This window comes from Cebus imitator, unplaced genomic scaffold (genome assembly GCF_001604975.1).
Source record: "Cebus imitator isolate Cc_AM_T3 unplaced genomic scaffold, Cebus_imitator-1.0 Scaffold231, whole genome shotgun sequence".
In the NCBI taxonomy this organism is placed as follows: Eukaryota; Metazoa; Chordata; class Mammalia; order Primates; family Cebidae; genus Cebus; species Cebus imitator.
Window position 1 is genome coordinate 369,740 of NW_016107546.1, and position 13,759 is coordinate 383,498.

At 40.2% G+C, this 13,759-nt stretch overlaps 1 protein-coding gene across 6 annotated transcripts in view; it reads left to right on the forward strand.

Annotated features, from left to right (window-relative positions):
• The first annotated feature begins 2,454 nt into the window (after window positions 1-2,454).
• Window positions 2,455-13,759, forward strand: part of CEP57L1 (centrosomal protein 57 like 1) — a 46,648-nt gene continuing 35,343 nt past the window's right edge. For 2 of the 6 annotated variants that reach the window (XM_037727430.1, XM_037727431.1), the window contains exon 1: window positions 2,523-2,543. The gene's annotated coding sequence lies outside the window, so the exon portion shown is untranslated. The other 4 variants (XM_017497388.2, XM_017497390.2, XM_037727432.1 and 1 more) reach the window with 4 other exon arrangements.

Sequence of the window (13,759 nt, forward strand, 5' to 3'; positions counted from 1 at the left end):
AAATTTCAGTTTCCTAGTATATTAACTCCTCTCTGGTAACTCTGAATGGTAACAATTGTTTCCAAAGTGTTAGTGAGAAGATTCCAAGATGTTAAATAGAGTCTTCATTTTGTGGATATGATTTTTCTGTTGCTTTAAACTAAATTCAAGCCAGTATACAAAGACTGTCAATCTTAACTTACACAGGTACCCAAGTACATTTTAAATTTTAAAAACCTCTCATATATGACTTTGGACAACACAAGCGGATTGAGAAATGTAAAGACCGACAAGCAACTATAAGGTGTTACTGAATATTCTCAATATCTAAAAACTTTTTTTTTTTAAAGACTTTTAACACACCTTGTAATAAAAGAGAATAAATTACGAACAAAATGGAGGAAAAACTGTAATATTTTTAATCTGCTGCACTCATCTCTTAAATAGTTACACATGTGAAAAAGAAACAATTCAGACAAACACAGAGAAAGCTGGTTGAGTAATGTGCCATAAAAGCATTCCTATCAAACATCCTACCTGGGTCCACCGTTTCAACATGAAGATGTTTGCTTTTTTTAAGATAGCCTTCTATTATTTTATATAATTCTCTTCTTGAAAAAAGAAAGGTTGCATTCAGAGAACACATCCTGGTTTGTTTGTTTTGTTTTTAAAAACAAGAGAAAATTGTTCCACCACTTATCTTGAACAGGCTGACTAGGAAACATTTAATATCCTTTTATCATTTTAGAGGCCTTTAAACGTGAGCCTTTCCACTCAGAACACTGTGACAACATGAAAAAACACACTGGCTACATTTCGCAACATGTAAAAAGAAATATAAGAATATATGAAAGCTACAGTTAATTCCAAGTAAAGATTTTTTTTTACTTGGAATTAACTGTAGCTTTCACATATTCTTCCAGGAGCAAAGCAGTGTCTGCCTAAAACTCAAGAAAAACACTACTTGTTTACTTACAGAACACGCTAAAGATGTAGCGTGAACTCATAATAAAAGTTCACATAACAATCTAATAGAAACAAACACAACGTGAATAATTCCAAGTAAAATTTCACTGTACTAGGGAGATAGTTGTATTTAAAATGTTCTTCCTTACCTGGATGCTCTTCAGAATAAATTCACTTTTCTCTCTGACATCTTTAAAGGGACACCTCTTAGAAAGCATAAGCAGATGAGCAAGCAGCTTATTCAACCCATCCGAGGACTCAATATTTGAAAGCCTATCTGATGGACGAAGAGGTGTTTCTTTCAACGAACGAAGATACTCGGTTTTTCTCAAAATGGTTTGCCTAATGTTTTCCAGTGCTGTCTCTCTAGTAGTTGAATCTCTGCTGCACAGTCCATCCCATCTCACTTCATTCTCTCCTTCAGCCATGACAATAGTTTTTCCTTTGCGGTCTTCAGTTACCTTTCAGCATGCCCCAAAAAATCACTTTGTATTTTTAAAATAAAAATGTAAAAATAAAATCAGAGAAATCAAATCGTCATAAAAACACACATCTGGGTGACATTTCGAAACACTGGTGCCTTCAGCCAATCTACAAGCTAGATCACCCTCTCAACCTCTCCTTCTACACGAAAGGGCAGTCTTCTTTCTGGAAAAACAAAGTTGGAAAGTTGCAACCTTGCAGCGCTGGCTTTTCTGGACTGAGTCTCGGCGAAGAGTTCTCCTCTGTCTCGCGGGGTCAGCGGATATTCTCACGTTGTGGAGCTGTCAAATCCGTGCTCTGCCCCAAAAGGCTGGTAACAGTTGAACGCCCTCCAGCCATTCGGGGCGTTTTCGTCTGAGCGGCCACCTGGTTCTCCCGAGCGTTCCCACCCCGCCCCTCCTCCGACACCAGTGCCCGCCCTCCGCGGCTCCTCCCTGCGCCTCAGCAGCCGGCCGGGCGCCGGCAGGGAACGTTCGCTGAACCCTGGCCCACTGGTCGCAGCAGCCGGAGGCTTGGGCGCTCCTTGGGGGCGCGGCAGTCTTTGGCAGCCGCTGTCTCGGCGGGCGGCGGTGAAAAAAAGCGTCCCTAGCTCTGCCAACTCCGGACCCCCGGGAAGACGCCACGTCTCCAGTCCCTGCGCCCTCGCCCACCACCGCCGAGCCAGAGGGCACTGGGTGGGCCGGGCAATTCTCGAGCGCCGGGCTGGGCCGAGGAGCTGGCGGGGCGACGGGGCCCGAGGCGCAAAGCCCGCCCTTCGCCCAGCCCCGTCGGTGGGGATCAGCCCAGAGGGCGGGAGCAGGGAGGGGAGACGGGGTCCTCACCCCCAACCCCTCCCCTTTCTCCGCCCGGCACAAACGCGGAGCCGCCCCGGCCCCAGCGCCTTCTTCCCCGCCCAAGCAGAAGCGACCCGCCGAGGCAAAGCCATTGGAAAAAGCCCCGCCCTCTGGCAAGCTACCTCCAGACCCCAAGTGCTCGGCGCGCGGCAGCCAACCGCTCCCGGCCGCTACGCATGCGTGACTGCGAACGGGGCGCATGCGTCTCCGGAGGCGCTAAGCTTGCGCCCTGGGGCGGTTTCAGTTGGCGGACCTTTGGAGTCTGTCCTGGGGAAGGAAAAAGTAAGGCGTACGAATACACTGAGACTTCGTCACACACAAGACAAGCACGACAAAGAAAGAGGGCGCGGAGGGACTCTTGAAAAATATTGAGTCTACATTTAAGATCAGCCTAAAAATAGTGACGGCCTCTTTATTACTCTAAATACCAGATTTAAGTCGTTAGGACGACTTCGCATTGACTTGTGGGAAGTGTAGTTTTAATGCTGCCGGCGCGTTTTGTTTACGACAGAAACTACAACCCCCAGGGGCCACCGCGACGTTGCCTGAGACTGCCCGCGAACCCACGGTTAGCGGTGGCGGGGGCTCATTGAGAGCGTCGGCTTGGTAAGCACCATAGGCTGGATTGTCACCTTTCCTCTGACAGGATTTTTCCCTCCTCCATTTCCTCTGGGATTTTGGAAACGAAGCCATCTAGGGTGAGCTCCCTTAGTCTAGGGATTTTTTCCAGTGACTTGCGTGGGAAAGACTAGTCCAGATGCCCAAGCCCGGGGTGTGGTGGGTGAGGCAAGGATTTGGGCATCCTGATGTCGAAGGTCGCAGGGAGCGGCGTAAGTAAGGCCAAGAAGGAAGGATGCTGTGGAAACTGGCGTTTTGCGCTGCTGCCTCTGCTTCCGCCCTTTCCTGTGGACACGCGCGAGGTGGATTAGGGACCTCTGCGCATTTGCACCTTTGTTTGCCTTTGCTTAGGGATGTTCTGGGCCTTTTTTTCTCAGTCAAATGAAATCCCAGGCAGGGCTTTGAAAGCAAGTTGTCAAATCCGTCTTGTACGAGACTAAAGGGAAAAGAATCCCCAGTCTTCCTAGATAACAGTTCTTGCAGGCTTTAAGGATACCTTATGAAAAGGAAAGCAAAACCGTAAAAGTCTCCAAAACTTAGTCTTTTCAAAAGATTCAATCATTTGTTTAAAATTACTGCTTGCTTTTAAAAAGTCATTACTTCCTGTAATCCCAGCACTTTGGGAGGCCGAGGCGGGTGGATCACGAGGTCAAGAGATCGAGACCATCCTGGTCAACATGGTGAAACCCCGTCTCTACTAAAAATACAAAAAATCAGCTGGGCATGGTGGTGCGTGCCTGTAATCCCAGCTACTCAGGAGGCTGAGGCAGGAGAATTGCCTGAACCCAGGAGGCGGAGGTTGCGGTGAGCCGAGATCGCGCCATTGCACTCCAGCCTGGGTAACAAGAGTGAAACTCCGTCTCAAAAAAAAAAAAAAAAGTCATTACTTGAGAAAAGTCGAGGTTTGAACAGCCGTCAATGGACTGATAATAAGTGTAGATTTTAATTCTTCACATTGCAGAATTGCGTTGCACTAAATTCTAAAAATTTCATCTAGCTAGGTGCTGAGTATACAATGAAAAAAAGAAACCAGTGGTTAGACATACAGTTAAAATACTGTGTGATATCACTGGATGACTAGAAGGAGATCGCTTAGCCCGGTCTTGGAGAGTCAGGGAAATCTTCATCCCAGTGGAAATGAAGACCAAAAGAACAGCATATGCTAAGGCCCGGAGTGAGAGATAGGGTACTTTCAGGAAACGTCAGTAAGCCAAATCATATATACTTGGCAGTTGGGGAAAGGGAAGGGTGCTTTTTGTGTATTAATGTACTTTGAAGCTACAAAGAAACAGGTATTGTGAATTATTTACATCGTTTCTGTAAGTGAGCTATTTTGAATAGATGCATAGTTTTGATGAATTGGTCTAATTTCAAAAACCTTGTTACATTCTAACACTTATAGTTTAAATCCGAACTTTAAAAAGGGAATAACTTATTAGTGTGATTTGAAAAAACAAAACCATTGCATTTTCATCTCCTTTTTGGGATCATCATCCTCTATCCAGCCCATAGAGAGTAGGGTTGTTTCTTAAGGCTGGGTGCCTTTTTATGCCTTAGTTAAATATAATCTCATGTATACCCTGTGTCAACACCTATGACTGTCACATGAATAGCTCCATTCAGCTTCACCTTCACCTCTCAGCTTTCACATATCTATCTCTTGGATATTTCTTCTTGGATGTCTCAAAAGCATCTCACACTCAACATACCTAAAATCAAATGCAGTTATTTCCTGTGAATCTGATTCTTTTCAGTATTCCTTATTTCAGCAAAGGGCACTACTATCCATCTACTTGTGCAAATTTGAAAGCTAAACATTATTCTTTATTTCTTCTTGCCCTTCATACTTCTATGGCCAAATTATTGCCAAGTTCTGTCAATCTTATCTCCCAAAATATCCTTCAAATGTATTTTTCTCTTCACTTTTCTTTAAACTGCCATAATCTCTCAAGACCACTACAGTAGTGATTATTCACACTGGCCCTCCTCCATTAGTTTTCTGTTATAGCTGCCATAATGATTTTTTGAAACTGCAGATCTGATCAGATTTTCTCTTGATTAAAACTATTCAGTGGTGACCCACTGCTCTTAAAATAAAGGCAAAATTCCTTTGTAGAGCGTGACATCAACTGCTGCCCTTTCAGACTCAATATACTGCTCTCCAGATCAGCCATACAGACCATTTTTCAGTCATTGGTTCTCATATTTGCATTTCACCCATGCATTTACTCAACAAATATCTGTTTATTGCCTTTTATGTAACAGGACATTGAGGATACAGCGTTGAGCACAATATATAAAAATTCCTACTGTTATAGAGCTTGCATTCTACTGAGGAAAGATAGTAAATCAATATGCAAAACACTTAGTAAATGAAATGAAGACAAATGCAGTGTAGAAAAAAACAACTGGGAAGGGGAATGGGGAGGGCCAGAATGTGAGGGGCAAGGTTCACTTTTAAATAAGGTGGTTAGAAAAGGCCTAATGCAGAAGGGCACAATTGAGGAAATATGAAGAGGGAGGGAATAAACCATGTAGTTGCCTGGGCAAGTAACATTCTGATGAAGATAAGTGGTGCAAAGACCTTGGGCAGGAGCTTGAGCGCACATGTGAGAAATAGCAAGAAGGCTAGTGTGGCTGGAGCACAATGAGAACAAAGAATGACGTGAGGTGGCAGAAAGGAAGTAATAGTAGGAGAACAGGTAGGTGACCGAAAGGACTAACATTTTTAATTGAGTTGGGAAGGCATTGGAGGCTTTTGCGCTGATGTGGGCATGATCTGACCTTTTAAAAATGACTACCTGCCTTCCTTTCCTTCTTTCTCTCTTTCTCTCTCTTTCTCTTCCTCCCTCCCTCCCTCTCTCCCTTCCTTCCTTCCTTCCTCTCTCCCTCCCTCCCTTCCTTCCTTCCTTCCTTCCTTCCTTCCTTCCTTCCTTCCTTCCTCCTTCCTTCCTTCCTTTCCTCCCTCCCTCCCTCCCTTCCTTCTGACAGAGTTTCACTCTTGTTGCAATGGCATGATCTCAACTCACTGCAACCTTCACCTCCCAGGTTCAAGCAATTCTCTGTCCTCAGCCTCCTCAGTAGCTGGGAGTACTGGTATGCACCACCAACCCTGGCTAATTTTGTATTGTTAGTAGAGACTTAGTTTCACAGTGTCGGTCAGGCTGGTCTCTTAACTCCTGACCTCAAGTGATCCACCCACTTCAGCCTCCCAAAGTGTTAGGAGATTACAGGTGTGAGCTACTGCACCCAGCCTCTTTTTTCCTGAGATAGTCCCTCAGGCCATAGTATAGTCATAGCTTACTGCAGCTTTGAACTCCTGGGCTCAAGCAGTCCTTCCATCAGTCTCCCAGGTAGCTAGGACCGCAGGCATGTGCTAACATGCCCAGTTAATTTTGTAAGTTTTCCTTTTTTTTTTTTTTTTTTAACTGAAATTGCATTAAAAGTGGAGATAATTTTTGTCTTTTTGTAGAGGCAGTCTCACTGTGTTGCTGAGGCTGGTCTTGAACTCCTCAAGTGATCGCCTCAAGTGATCCGCCTGCCTCAGCCTCCCAAAGTGCTGGGATTAGAGGCATAAGCCACTGCACCTGGCCTGAAGTGAATATTTCTTTTAAATTGTATTGAGCATAGACCAGGGGGAAGCAAGGGTAGAAGCAGAGAGATTGGTTAGGAAACTAAAGTAATATACCAGGTGAGAGAATCTGGATACATTTTAATAGTATAGTGAACAGATTCTGCTGACAGATTGTGTGAGACTAAGAGTCAAAAATGACTTCACAGTTTCTAACCTGAACAACTAGAATGGAAAAAGTGGCATTTACTGTCATAGGAAAGTCTTCAGATTTATGTATGGGAGAGAGAGGAAAGATTGGTATTTTAGTTTGGCCATGTTAAGTTGAAGAGGCCTCTAAGACATTCAAGTTGAGAAGTGGAGGTGGAGGAGGCAGTTGGGTAAATGTGTCCAGAAGTGAGGAGAAAGATCTGGCAATAGATATAATTTTGGGTTTTATAGTAGTGTTTTGATCGTAGTTGGTGATATCACCAAAAGATATATTCCATGGAGTTTGGGTGGATTTGAAGTTCTCTGCAAAGGTGACTGCGAAGGAGCAGCCAGTGAACAGAGGAAAACCTACTGTTCAGTAGGTGTCCTACAAGCCAAATGAAGAAAGTGATTAAGGATGAAGGAATGTTAAGTTATGTTAAATGTTGCTCTAGGTCAAATGAGATGAAGATTCATAATTGACTACTACATTTAGTAACGTGGAGGTCATTGGGATCTTGATAAGAAACTTTTGGTGGAGTAAAGGGTACAAAAGCCAGATGGATACTTTTATTTAAGAGAGAATGGGAGACAGTGACTGTGGGTGCAGCACTCTGTTACTGTGTTCTTGTCCAGACTGTTTTAGTCTATCTTTGACCCCTCTTTCTGCAGATCTTTGCTAAATAATCATATTCTTAGAGGTGTCACTGATATAATTAAATACTCTTGTAAATAGACCTATTGCACCACGAACCTTGACTTGCTCTTATGTTACACATTAGTTTTACAACTGTGCCATAATTTGATTAAAGTGTGTTTATTTCAGTAGAGCATAAGCACCAAGAGCAGCTACTATGCTTGTTTTTTTTTCATCATCTTATCTCTACCTCTGAGTGCAGTGCCTGTACCTAGTACAAACTTAATAAATGTGTGATGCAAAGATACAGGAATGAATCAATGGAAGAATGATATAGTGCCACAGATCTTTCAAAGGTATTGCATATTTACCTATCATTTACAAAAACACAAAGTAACTAATGGATGGACAAGGGTACGTTATAATAAAAATATTTTAGGAAATTTATCTTAAAAAAAAGCAAGGCTGGGCATGGTGGCTAACACCTGTAATCCTAGCACTTAGGAGGCCGAGGGGAGCTGATCACTTGAGGTCAGGAATTTGAGACTAGCCTGGCCAACACTGTGAAATCCCATCTCTAGTAAAAATACAAAAAGTAGCCAGTGTGCTGGCAACCACTTGTAATCCCAGCTATAGCCTCAGGAGGCTGAGGCAGGAGAATCACTTGAACCCAGGAGGCGGAGATTACAGTGAGCCAAGATTGCGCCACTGTACTCCAGCCTGGGTGGACAGAGCAAGACTGTCAAAAAAAAAAAAAAAATTAGCCAGGGTGGTGGGTGGTACATGCCTGTAATCCCAGCTATTCAGAAAGCTGGCATGAGAATCACTTGAACAAAGGAGGTGGAAGTTGCAGTGAGCTGAGATGGTGCCTGTAGCCTGGATGACAGAATGAGACTGTCTCAAAAAAAAAAAAAAAAGAAAGAAAGAAAGTTTACAGAATCTGTAGCTTAGGAAATGTAGTTACTGGTCACATAAAATTTTATTTAATGTGATCAGTTTCACCTTGTTTAATTCAGAGTTCCTGTATTCATAATGTCTGCCTTTTTGCCGGGCATGGTGGCTCATGCCTGTAAACCCAGCACTTTGGGAGACTGAGGCAGGTGGATCACCTGAGATCAGGAGTTTGAAACCAGCCTGGCCAACATAGTGAAACCCCACCTCTACTAAAAATACAAAAATTAGCTGAGCATGGTGGCACATGCCTATAATCCCAGCTACTCAGGAGGCTGAGGCAGGAGAATTGCTTGAGCCTGGGCGACAGAGTTTGCAGTGAGCCGAGATCATACCACTGCACTCCAGCCTGGATGACAGAGTAAGACCCTGTCAAAAAAAAAAAAAAAAAAGTCTGCCTTTTTTGCTGCAATATATAAATAGATGTTATAGAATTTAGAAGAACTTCTTTAGATCAGTAAATTTTCACAATTACATTTTAGAAGAGTAGATAGGGAACAAGATTGTTTGATGGCTGAAAACAGATATTGAGAGGTTTTGCTAACTTTGGCAGTGAAGCAGCATAGAAGTTCCATGAGACCATGGACTTCGGAGCTAGACCTTGAAATCTATGCCTCTGCCATTTACGTTATACAAATTGCCAACCTTTTTAAAACCCCATTTTGATTTATAAAATACAGTACATATTATTTTACATTTCTCCTCTTTGAATATACCAAACTTAAGATTTTTGCACATGATGTTTTTCTCTTAAGGTTTTCACATGGCTGCCTTCTCATTGTTTTGAACTCATCTCAAAGTCCCCCTTAGAGGGGTCTTACCTGATCATTCCAGCTAAAGCCGCTCACCTGTTACCCTTTCTAACTTTCACCCCAATTATCCACTTAAACATATTTATTTATTTCACGCTTATTATCTTTTCTTCCTCATGAGAATATGAGCTCCTCAAGAGCGAGGACTTGGTCCTGTTTACCACTGTACTCCCAGATTTGCACATGATAGGTAGGTGTTCTCAGACTTCTTGCTGACCCACTGGCTGTTCTACCTACCTCACAGACTTGTTAAGAAGACAGCACAAAATAATGCATGTATTGCCTCAAAGTGCTTGGTACCATTTCCTTTGCTTGTATGTTTTCCTGTGTCCTATCTGATTGTAAAAAGTGTTGAGACATCTGCTTAATACCCTAAATGTATATAAATAATCTATTATGTTGCCATTATTGATAATAGTAGCTACTATTAACAGTGCATTTACTCTGTGCCAGGTCATTTACATAGGTTATCTCTTTAAGTCTCATATTAAACCTATGAAAGGTACTATTATCTCCATTTTTACACATAAGGAAGCTGAGGCCCAGAGAGTTCAAATAACTTGCCCTAAAACACATAGTTAATAAAGCCATGCCAGTCTGCCTCCAGACAAGCTCGTGTTCTTCACTTCTTTATAACGTTCTATCACTTCCTTAAAAAGTTGAGTATGTAATATGTGGCCTAGCACAGTAGCTTTTTTCATTTTCTTGATACCAAGCATAGAGTTCAAATATTTGTTCTTCCGGCTTTCCATTAGAAATGCTTTCTGCTTTCTTTATTTTTTAAGTAGTTAATTATTATTTTTAGAGACAGGGTCTCTGTTGCTCAGACTAGAGTGCAGTGACGTGATCATAGCTCTCTGCAGCAGCCTTGAACTCCTGGGCTCTGCTTTAGCTTATTGAGTAGCTGGAATTACAGGTGTGTACCACCACAAATGGTTATTATTATTATTTTTTAATAGAGACGGGGTCTTGCTATTGCCTAGGCTTTTTTCTGCTTTCTCAGGGTGTCATTTCATCAGCTCTGGTTATTTACATTACACTTGTAAGTGAAAGAATACAAACTTACCCTGAATTCTTTATATTCATTGCATTTTTATTGTATTTAATATCTTGGGTGTTAGAAAGTTTCCAAGGTTTTTTAATGGTAGCCCAATGCAAATACTAGCTGGGCTAAATTGAGTTAATAACTTCCCAAATCCACCACAGCCTATTTTTTAAAACTTTATTTATAATACTAGATTGCAGCTGTGACCTAAGCTTTCAGTTTTTTTTGTGTAACTTTTGGTAACTCTCTTAATCTTTTTTTTTTTTTTTGAGACAGAGTCTTGCTCTGTCACTCAGGTTGGAATGCAGTGGTGCCGTCTTGACTCACTGCAGTCTCCGCCTCCTGGGTTCAAGTGATTCTTGTGCTTCAGCCTCCCAAGTAGCTGGGATTACAGGCATATGATACCATGCCCAGCTAATTTTTGTATTTTTAGTAGAGACAGGGTTTCACCATGTTGGCCAGACTGGTTTCAAACTCCTGACCTCAGGCGATCTGCCCGCTCAGCCTCCCAAAGTGAGCCATAACATTTGGCTGATCTTTCTGGACCTCACTGTCTTCATCTGTAAAATGAAGGGACTGGACTAGATATTTTTCTTTCTATTTCTAATTCTAAGGTCTGTAGTTTGCATTAGGTTTCACTTTTGTGTTGTATGGGTTCTATGGGTTTTGACAAATGTGTAATGCCATGTACCCACAGTTATATAGTATCATATAGAATAGTTTCACCACCCTAAAAACTCCCATTGTCCTGCCTATTCACAACCACTGATCTGTTTATTGTCTCTATGTTTTGCGTTTTCCAGAATGTCTTATAGTTGGAGTGATGCAGTATGTAGCCTTTTAGACTGGCTCCTTTACTTAGCAATGTGCATTTATGGTTCTTTTATGTTTTTTTATCTATGGCTTGAGAGCTCGTTTGTTTCTGTTACTGAAAAATAATCCATAGTATGGGTATATCACAGTTCACTTATTCACCTTTTGAATGACCTCTTAGTTGCTTCCAGTTTTTAGCAATTATGAATAAAGTTCCTAAAAATTTATGCGTAGGCGTTTTCTGGGCATAAGTTTTTAACTCAGCTAGGAATGTGATTGCTGGATCTCAGATAACCCTATGCTTAGCTTTGTAAGAAAATCACAACTGTTTTTCAAAGCAGCAGTACCATTTTATATTTCCCACCAATGAATGAGAGTTCCTGTTGCGCCACATCTTTGCCAGGATTTGGTGTTGTCAGTGTTTTGGATTTTAGCTATTCTAATAGGTATGTAATGGTATCTCATTATTGTTTTAATTTGTGATTCCTCAGTGACATATGTTGAGCATCTTTTCATATGCCTATTTGGTGCCTGTATATCATGTTTGGGGAGGTGTCTGTTCAGATCTTTTGTCCATTTTTTAATTATTCTTACTGTTAAGTGTTTTTGCTTTTTAGAGGCAGGGTCTTACTATGTCACTCGGGCTGGAGTGCAGTGGCACTATCATATAGCTAACTGTAACCTCAAACCCCTTGGTTTAAGCAGTCCTGCCTCAGCCCCCAAAGTAGCTAGCACTACAGGCATGCACCTCCATGCCCCACTTACTATTGAATTTTAAGAGAGCTTTGTATATTTTGGACAAAAATCTTATATCAGATATGCATTTTGCAAATATTTTCTCCAAGTTTGTGACTTTTCATTCTTTTAATAGTGTCTTTTGCAAAGCAGAAATTTTTAATTTGAGTTAAGTCCAGCTTTCATGTATCATGCTTTTGGTGTTATATCTAAAAAGTCATTGCCATATCCAAGGTCATTTTGTTTTGTGTATATGTTTATGATCCATTTTTAAGTTAGTTTTTTGTAAAAGGTGTAAGGTCTGTGCCTAGATTTATATTTTTATTAATAAAGTTTCTGCTGGATCTGAAATTATTATTTTGATCAATGATATTAAAAGGTGAAAAACTTTTTTTTAAAGACCATTGTACTGAATCTGTGTAACTATATTGGTGCCATTCTTCAAAACTGTTCTTTTAAAGAGAGACTTAAAGTCAGTCTAAAGATGAGGCCAGAGAGAGCTTTATCTGGAACATATCAGGAAAAAGGACTAACAGTTCCATTTTAGTTATCTATTGTCAGAATGTGAGGTTGACTGAGTGCCGTAAGTGCAAATTGTTAGGAAAACTCTCTACAATTAAGAACGTTATTCTCCAATTGAATTACCTTGTTATTTGTCTATATTGCTGTTTCTTTGCTACTTTTTTGCCTAGTCTTACAAAGTTGCAAAAATCTACCTGTGATTTTTCCACAGTAGTTTGACCCTTCTCTATAATGAATCACTGAAACCCTGTAAACTTAAAATATCTCTTTCTATGATAACTGACTTCAACTTAAGTTTTTGAAGGAGTTATTTGTTACATATTAACATAAGCAGTTTTGCTTCTAAATGTTTCCTTAGTTTGTCTTTTGGCTTTTGAAAAATGTCTTGTCAACCAAGTCCTATATGTGTACCTTTATGTGTGGGGTGTGTGTGTATTGCCTAAGTGAGTCATAAAGCCTCTTAAATTTGAATCTGTACATTTTTATTTTTAAGTTTAAGAATTCAAGGTGGATTTGAATTCCTGAACAAGATTGATTCGAATGATATTCTTTTCAGCCTTTCAAAAATGTACTTTCTGAAACACTGTCATACGTACTATTCTCAGAGTACCATCCACCTTTTTTCTATGTTATTTTGCTTGCATCTTTCAGGAATAAATGAATAAACCACTTACGTCAAGTTTACTCTTTAGTATTTTCTCCTGTTTTTCTGTTTTTGGTGACTCAAAATTTACTGTAGTATGCTTTGAATGACAATCTCCAGTATTTCTGATAGATATTAATGGATAGATTTTTAAAAATCAATAATTGCTAAGTCTATATTCATTTTACTCTTCCTGAAAGATTTGTGAGCCAACTCTAGCATATATACCCAACATAGAATATGAATTTTATAAACCAATCTCACTACTGACTTTATTCTTATTTTTCTACTTATTTTTCTTATCCACATTTTATGTGAATATATACATATATAGGGGTAAGATACTAAAATTTTGCATCATTTTAAAAAGCATTACATATTTCAAACAAAAAATAAGAGTAACAAAATAAATACCCTGTTAAACTACCTCTTGGAATGAACAAATGTTAACATTTTGCCTAATTTGCTTTAGTTTTTTTCTTTTCAATGAAATAAAATATCGCATATGTTTGAAAGTGCTCTTGGCATAGTCACATATTGTCTCTGCCTTTTAAGAAAATGTTACATAGAAGACATCTTATTATCTGTAACTTGCTTTCTCTTTTACTCAACAGTATATTTTCAGAGCTTTTCTACATTACTAAATGTAGATCTTGTTTTTAAATTTTAGCTGGTATACAGCTTGTTTCATTGTATCAGTATGATACAACTTATTTACCCAGGTTTGTTTTACAGAAATTTAAATTTTAATATAGTTTTATCATTTTTCCTTTTTTGATTTGTAAATTATCTTAAGAAATCCCTTCTTACCCAAAGTCTGAAACATTTTCTGTTTTCTTCTAAAACAAAGGTTTGTTGTTCACATGTAGGTGTTCAGTCTAGCTGGCATTTGTTTTTGTGTTTGGCATGGAGTAGAGATATATGTTTATATTTTACAGTGTCAATAGCATATTATCCTGGCA